Here is an 8,104-nt window from a genome sequence, read left to right as displayed (position 1 = left end):
TTGAATCTAATATAAGGCACAAACGAACCTTTCCATAGAAAAGAAAATCATGGACTTGGAGAATAGACTTGTGGTTGCCAAGGAGGAGGGAGAGGGAGTGGGGTGGCTTGGGTTAATAGATACAAACTATTGCCTTTATAGTGGATTAGCAATGAGATCCTGCTGTGTAGCACTGGTAACTATGTCTAGTCACTTATGATGGAGCATGATAATGTGCAAAAATAGAATGTGTACATGTATGTGTAACTGGGTCACCATGCCATACAGTAGAAAAAAAATTGTATTGGGTAAATAACTATTAAAAATAATAATAATAAACTAAACATTTCATTGGACTCCCAAATTGAAAAAAAAAATTATCAAACATAAGGGGTTATGTATATTTAAGGCAATAAAAATCTTATAAAGTGAAGAAACTCTCAAATAACATGGGATCTGTAGAATTGTTTCACTGAAAGTTGAAGCATGTGCTTTGTGTTTCTAGTCATATAAGCTGCTCTCAATAATACACTAAAAATCCTCTAATCCCCTCCTCCAAAAAAGTGTGCTCATTTGAAGCTTACCAGTATATTATGAAAACTCACCCAGAGCAATTATTTAGAACTTAAACCCATGAAAGATTTCTTTTCGGAGGAAAATGTTATCACTGACATTGCTTTCATTGCTGGTGCAGGGTGACAATGAAAAGCAGAGCAACTCAATCTGTTTTATTATTGCCTTTATGCTTTCCATAGACCATGTACCCTCATGCTGCCTGCATCCAGATAGGACGTCTCCCACCACCTGCCCTTGGTCCTGAGGAGGCCTCAATTTCTAAGCATATTCTGCAAATGGAATAAGATAAAGGCAGGGGCTCCTTTCTGGCCTTCTAGAAGCACCAACAAGCCATTCTTGGGATCCTGGAACCCTTGCTCAGCTCACTCACGGGCCTTCCTTTTGTTTTTTTTGTTTTGTTTTTTTTTTTTCTTTTCAGGGCTGCACTTGCAGCATATGGAAGTTCCTGGTCTAGGAGTCGAATCACAGCAACACTGGATCTGAGCTGTATTTGCAGCCTAGGCCCCAGCTTGCGGAAACAGCAATCCTTAACCCACCGAGTGAGGCCAGGGATCGAACCTACATCCTACATCCTCACAGATACCAAATTGTGTTCTTAACCCTCTGAGCCGCAATGGGAACTCCCTTTCCTTGTTTTTTAGGCCCAGCTCACATCCTCCCTCTTCCAAGACCCTTGCCTGAGCTCATCGTTTTCTACGATGTGGGTGCTAAGACCCCAAGCAAGCTGCACCTGCAAGTCACTGGGCTCCACCAGGGTCCTTACTTGTCCAGTACTGAGTCACCCCAAGGTGCATCTTAGTTGGTGCTTGATGTCTGGCTCTGTCCCACATCAATCCTGTGGCCTGGTGGGGCTGCTGAGTGAGAAGTGAAAGCAGCAGAAGGGTACTCAGCCCTTCATGCGGGGACCACAGCCAAACAATAGAGAACCACAGAACAGCTAGACTTCTGGAAGGCCTGCGGGTTGTCCCCAGTCCTTCACAGCATGCAAGTCTTGTTGCCCCCCCCCACACACACATCCAGGCAGGCTATGCTGGAAGGAGGTGGGGATGGCTTAGCTGTCTCGGCCCCACTCTATGCCACCCCCCATGGTAGGCTCTGTATCTCTGCATTTTAAACTCACAACAACCTACCAGGCCTCCTGCTGGCTGCCGGCTCACCAGCCTGCTGCATCCCCGCAAGATGCCACCTGCAAGGCCTAAGACCCCTGCTGAGGGACAGCTTCCCCTGCTTTGAAATCCTGGAGAAAGAATCCCGCCTAGAGCAGCCCCTGCCCATCGGACCCAATTTTCTCTCCTTGGTCCACCCCGTGGTGGCAGAGCAGGCTGGCACAGTCCTGTCTAATGCAGGGAGGTCCTACTATTATGATGCCCCTGATTTTTTTTTTTTCTTTTTTTCTTTATCAGCCACCCCGAGACACTTGGAAGTTCCCAGGCCAGGGAGCAGATCCCAGCCTTAAGTTGCAACCTGAGCTGCGGCTGCAGCAACGCTGGATCCTTAACCCACTGTGCCCTGCTGGGGATTGGACCTGCGTCCCTGGGCTGCCAAGATGCCTCTGAGCCTGTTGTGCTACAGCAGGAACTCCATGATGCCCCTGATTTTACAAATGAGGACATTGTAGAGAGGTTTCAGACTCGCACAGGGGCCCCCTGATGGTGGTTCCCAGGGACCCAGGCCCAGACAGTGCTCCTGCCTTGCCCTCCCCGCAGAAGGAGGACCCCTGAAGGCAGCAGCCAGCCTTGGGCTGGCCTCTCAGGCTGGCCAGCTCCAGGTGATGGACTGCCTCGTGCTAAGACTTATGAGCTATTTGAAGCCATCAAGGGAAACCAGCTACGGGTAAATAGCAACTCTGTTTGGCAAAATACCTGGTGTGGGATTTTATTTCTGCCGGCCATGATTACAGGTATTGATTGGAGAATCTGAAAATTCAATAAAACAGATTAGACCTCCCACAGAATAAGCACAGACCATCAACCCGTGTTGCCCAGGGGCGTGAAGGCGAGGTGGGTGGGAAGGAGAACCCCATGGGGCTGCCCAACTCCTCCTGCCCCGGACCCCAAGGACACAGTGACAATGCAGTGCTTCGGTCTGCAGGACCCCTGGCCTGGCTCTGCTGGAAACCGACACCATGAGAAAAAGGGGAGACCTGTTGGAGAGTCTTTTTTTTCAAGTTTGATTTTTTTTGGAGGTATAATTGCCATAGAACATATTTGTTTCCGTTGTACAACATCAGGATTTGCTATTTGTAAACACTGCAAAATGAGCACCGCAATAAGTTCAGATAACAACCCTCCTCTTACGTAGTTAACAAAAAAATATTTTTCTTGTGACGAGAACTTTTAAAATCTATTCTCTTAACAACTTGGAAATAGACAATGCAATAATAACTCTGGTCACCCTGCTCTATGTTATATTCCCTAAGACATTTATTTTATAAGTGGAAGTTTTTACTTTTATCTATTCCCTCTCACCCTTGCTCCGGCAACCACCAACCTGTGCTCTCTATCTATGAGCTAGGTTTGGGTTTTTTTAGATTCCGCCTATAAACGAGATTGTATGGTATTTGCCTTTCTCTGTCTGGTTTATTTCACTTAGCATTGTGACCTCAAGATCCATGCATGTTGTTGCAAATGCCAAGACTTATTATTTTTGGAGTTCCCGTTGTGGCTCAGTGGGTTAAGAACCCTACTAGTATCCATGAGGAGGTGGGTTTGATCCCTAGCCTCGCTCAGCAGGTTAAGGATCCAGCATGGCCATAAGCTGCAGCGTAGGTGGAAGATGTGGCTTGGATCTGGCGTTGCTGTGGCTGTGACTGTGGCCGGCAGCTGCAGCTCCGATTTGACCCCAAGCCTGGAAACTTCCGTGTGCTGCAGGTGTGGCCATAAAAAGAAAAAGATTTATTATTTTTATAGCCAAGTAATATTCCATAATGTGTGTGTGTATGTACCATATCTTCTTTCTCCATTCATCCATCAATGGACATTTAGATTATTTCCATATCTTCGACATTGTAAATAATGCTGCAGTAAACATGGGAGTGCACGTATGTATTTTTTTTTATATGTAACATAGTATGCATCCTTTAACTAATGGTCTCTTTTTTATCTTTTTGTTTTTATTTTTTATTTTATTTTTTTGCTTTTTTAGGGCCACGCCTGCAGCATATGGAGGTTCCCAGAGCAGGGGTCGAATTAGAGCTACAGCTGCTGGCCTACACCACAGCCACAGCAACACCAGATTCTTAACCCAGTGAACAAGGCCAGGGATCGAACCTGCATCCTCATGGATACTAGTCGGTTTTGTTAACACTGAGCCACAACAGGTACTCCCACATATTTTTTTGAGTTAGTGTTTTCATTTTCTTCAGATCAATACACAAACATGGAATTGCTGGATCATATGGTAGTTCCACTTTTAATTTTTTGAAGATCCTCTATTTGGTTTTCCATCAATTTTCATTCCCATCAACAGGGCACAGGGGTTCCCTTTTGTCCACGTGTTCGCCAACAATAATTTCTCGTCTTTTTGATGATAGCCATTCTGACAGGTGTGTGGTTGTGATTTGCATTTCCCTGATAATTAGTGATATTGAACATCTTTTTATCTACTGGTTGACATCTGCTTGTCTTCTTTCAAAAATATCTATTCAGAACTTCTGCTCACTTTTAAATCAAATGGTTTGGGGGTTTTGTTTGTTTTTGTTTTTGCTATTTTTTATGAGTTTTATTTTTTTATGTATTTTGAATATTAACTTTTCAGATATATGATTTGCAAATATTTTCTCCCATTCAGTAGGTTGCCTTTTCATTTCATTTATGGTTTATTTGCTGTACAGAAGCTTTTTAGTCTGAAGCAGTCCTACTTGTTTATTTTTACTTTTGTTGCTTTTACTTTTGCTGTCTGACGCAAAACACCATTACCAAGACTGTCCATATCATCTTCTAGGAGTTAACATGGTTTCATGTCTTCTGCTCAATTCTTTAATCCATAGGATTCTTGATTAAAAGAATCCAAAGAGCTTTGGCAACCGAGGGTCAACCTTGAGTGAATCATGGTTCAGAACTTAATCAAAACAAAACAAAAGCACCAACAACTATATACAGAACAGTCCTGGAATAATTGGTGAAATTTGGACTAGGTATTAGAAGGAAAAAAAAAAAAAGAAGATATTAGAGAATTGTCCATTTCTTTTGTGTGATGATGGTTTTGTAGAATACCTTTATTCTTTCTTTTTTTTTTTTCTTTTTTCTTTTTCTCTTTTTTGGCTGCCCTGCAGGATATGGAGTTCCTGGGCCAGGGATCAGATCCCAGCCATAGCTGCGACCTATGCCGCAGCGGCAAGACCAGATCCTTAATCCATGTGCTGGGCGTGGGATTGAACCTGCGTTGGAGTGCTCCAGAGATGCCACCCATCCTGGTGCACCACAGGGAGAACTCTAGAATGTCTTTATTCTTAGGAGACATACGCTAAAGTATTTAAGAAAGATATGTCATGATGTTCATAACTTACTTTCAAAGGGTCATTAAAAAAAAAGCTAGAATCTGTTGTATAACCCAGGGAGATCTACTCAGTGCTCTGTAATAACCTATATGGGAAAAGGATCTGAAAGAGAATGGATATATGTATATGTAGAACTGATTCACCTTGCTATACACCTGAAACTAACACAACATTGTAAGTCAATTATATGCCAATAAATTGTTTAAAAAAATCTACTGATCTATGTATACATGTTGACAAGGAAAATAAGGTAAATTACCACCAATTGTTGAATCTAAGTGGAGCATTTGTAGATGTGTGTTGTACTTTTTTTTTTTTTTTTTTTTTTTTTTTTTTGTCTTTTTAGGGCCACACATGCAGCACAAGGAGGATCCCAAGATAGGGGTCGAATCAGAGCTGTAGCTTCGGGTCTACACCACAGCCACAGGGATCCGAGGTGCTTCGGCGACCTACACCACAGCTCACAGTAACACTGGATTCTTAACCCACTGAGTGAGGCCAGGGATTGAACCTGCGTCCTCATGGATACTAGTCAGACTCGTTTCCACTGAGCCACAACAGGAATTCCCAGATGTGTGTTGTATTACTCAACTTTTTTCCATGTTAACGATAAAATGTTGGGGAAATAAAAGAACAGAATTATTATCTTCAAGAGATGCACAGTCCAGAGGGTTCAGTGAAATATTTCCCTACACAGCCGGTGACAAGTGACTTTAGGCCTGGGGACACACCGATGATAGGCCAGGAGCCCCCCCTGCCACCATTGTTTCACGGCTTCTAACATGGCCTTGCCTTTAGGACACAGAAGACGGCATCCAAGGGCAACCTTTGCCACACTGGCCTTATAGGCGGGGAGGAAGGGAAGGGGATGGTCACCGCATGGCACCAGGGAGATGCCACAGAGCAGAGGAGTCCTCTTTTGTCTGAACTCTTCCCTGTGTCCAGGGTAGGGCCAGTCCTGAGTGCTTTGACACCAGCCCCCCACTCCCACCCGAGGGAAACCAGGGCCCAGTTTCAATGGACTGAATTTCCGCTGCATGAGGCTGGGAGCTTAGAGAGTGGCAGGATGGGTTTATGCCCTTAGACCACTTGTTATTATTATTATTATTATCATTATCATCATCATCATTATTATTATTATTTTGTCTTTTTTGCCATTTCTAGGGCAGCTTCCACGGCACATGGAGGTTCCCAGGCTAGGGGTCAAATCGGAGCTATAGCCACCGGCCTACACCAGAGCCACAGCAACAACGTGGGATCTGAGCCGTGTCTGCGACCTACACCACAGCTCATGGCAACGCCGGATCCTTAACCCACTGAGCAAGGCCAGGGATTGAACTCACACAACCTCATGGTTCCTAGTCAGATTTGTTAATCACTGAGCCATGATGGGAACCCCATAAAGTCCTGATAAAATGTCCCAACTGGGAGACCCATAGCAGTGGACTGGCGTTCAAGGACAGGGCAGAGGCCGAACAGGCAGATGCAAACCAGATGGAGGGATGCCAGGAACACAGAGAGGGACACACGAACATCATTGGACAGTTAAGCGTCCTAGAGTTTACGTTTAGACACAGCCGAATGTCATAATAAAATTATTGCTAAAGTAGTAGTAATAATACAATTATTAAAAGTATAACTAATAAATAGGAGTTCCTGTCGTGGCGCAGTGGTTAACGAGTCCGACTAGGAACCATGAGGTTGCGTGTTCCATCCCTGCCCTTGCTCAGTGGGTTAAGGATCCGGCGTTGCCGTGAGCTGTGGTGTAGGTTGCAGATGCGGCTCGGATCCTGCACTGCTGTGGCTCTGGCGTAGGCTGGCGACTACAGCTCCGATTAGACCCCTAGCCTAGGAACCTCCATATGCCGCAGGAGCGGCCCAAGAAATGGCAAAAAGACAAAAATAAATAAATAAATAAATAAATAATAAATAATAAAATTATTTAATAATGAAATGAATAAACCTGAGTCATGACAACTGTGTCAGTCTCCTTGGAGGAAAGGCTGGTGCAGGGGCCAGGCAGGAAAGCCACAGGCTCAGCCTGGTACTTCTTGTCATGGCCGAAAGGGAGGAGGGGCTTGGGAAACAGAAGAGGGTACCACTCCCAGGACACAAGACACAGACGAAGAGACTCCTACTAGCCAAATCTGGGACAGTTTGAGCACCAAAATGAATATAAGACCTTAGGAATCCATGCATCTATGTCCCAGTGATCCTCTTTTTTCTCCATCTCACTTTTTTTTTTAATTTTATGATTTTTAGTTTTTCCATTACAGTTGATTTATAGTGTTCTGTCAATTTCTACTGTATGGCAAAGTGACCCAGTCACACATTTATATATATGATTATCCTCCATGCTGGTCCATCATAAGTGACTAGATATAGTTCTCTGCGCTATACAGCAGGATCTCACTGCTTCTCCACTCCAAATGCAATAGTTTGTATGCATTAACCCCGGATTCCCAGTCCATCCCACTCCCTCCCCCTCTTCGTTGGCAACCAAATATTCTCCAATCGAGGACAGTTGGCAGTGTCTGCAGACATTTTGGTGGTCATGACTCAGGGCTACTCGTATGCATCAGCCAGAGGTGAGGGACACTGCCCAACACTGTACAAGTCACCTGCCACAAAGGATGATCTGGTGCAAAATATCCATAGTGCCAAAGCCAAGAAACCCCTGCTTCATACTGACAGTAACTTGATCAACAAAGAAATAACTGAAAGAGAGAGAACTGGCCTCCTGCTTCCGGACTGTAACTGCAGGGGGCGCCTGAGGTGGAAAATTATTTTGCAGTGATGACGGCATTGATGGATTAAAGAATCATCAAAGATGCTAAATTCAGGGAGGAAATTTAGATGAGGAGCAGGACATTTGCCTGATCTGAAGTGTCTCCCATAGATTGTTTATTCTGCAAGGGGGAAAAAAAAACGATAGAAAATTTGAGGTACCCTTAGGGGTGAGCAAAATTAATGTCATTGCAGGGGGGAGACGTGTGCCTCCAGATGGGATCTCATGAGAACACAACTTCATGGTGTCGCATTCCAACCTGT

The sequence above is a fragment of the Sus scrofa genome, chromosome 15 (assembly GCF_054392235.1).
Source record: "Sus scrofa isolate SSC_HxYL_T2T_F1_AM1 chromosome 15, Sscrofa_HxYL_maternal_Yorkshire_Landrace_v2.0, whole genome shotgun sequence".
NCBI lineage: Eukaryota > Metazoa > Chordata > Mammalia > Artiodactyla > Suidae > Sus > Sus scrofa.
The sequence above is the reverse complement of the archived record's forward strand: the minus strand, read 5'-3'. Positions refer to the sequence as shown.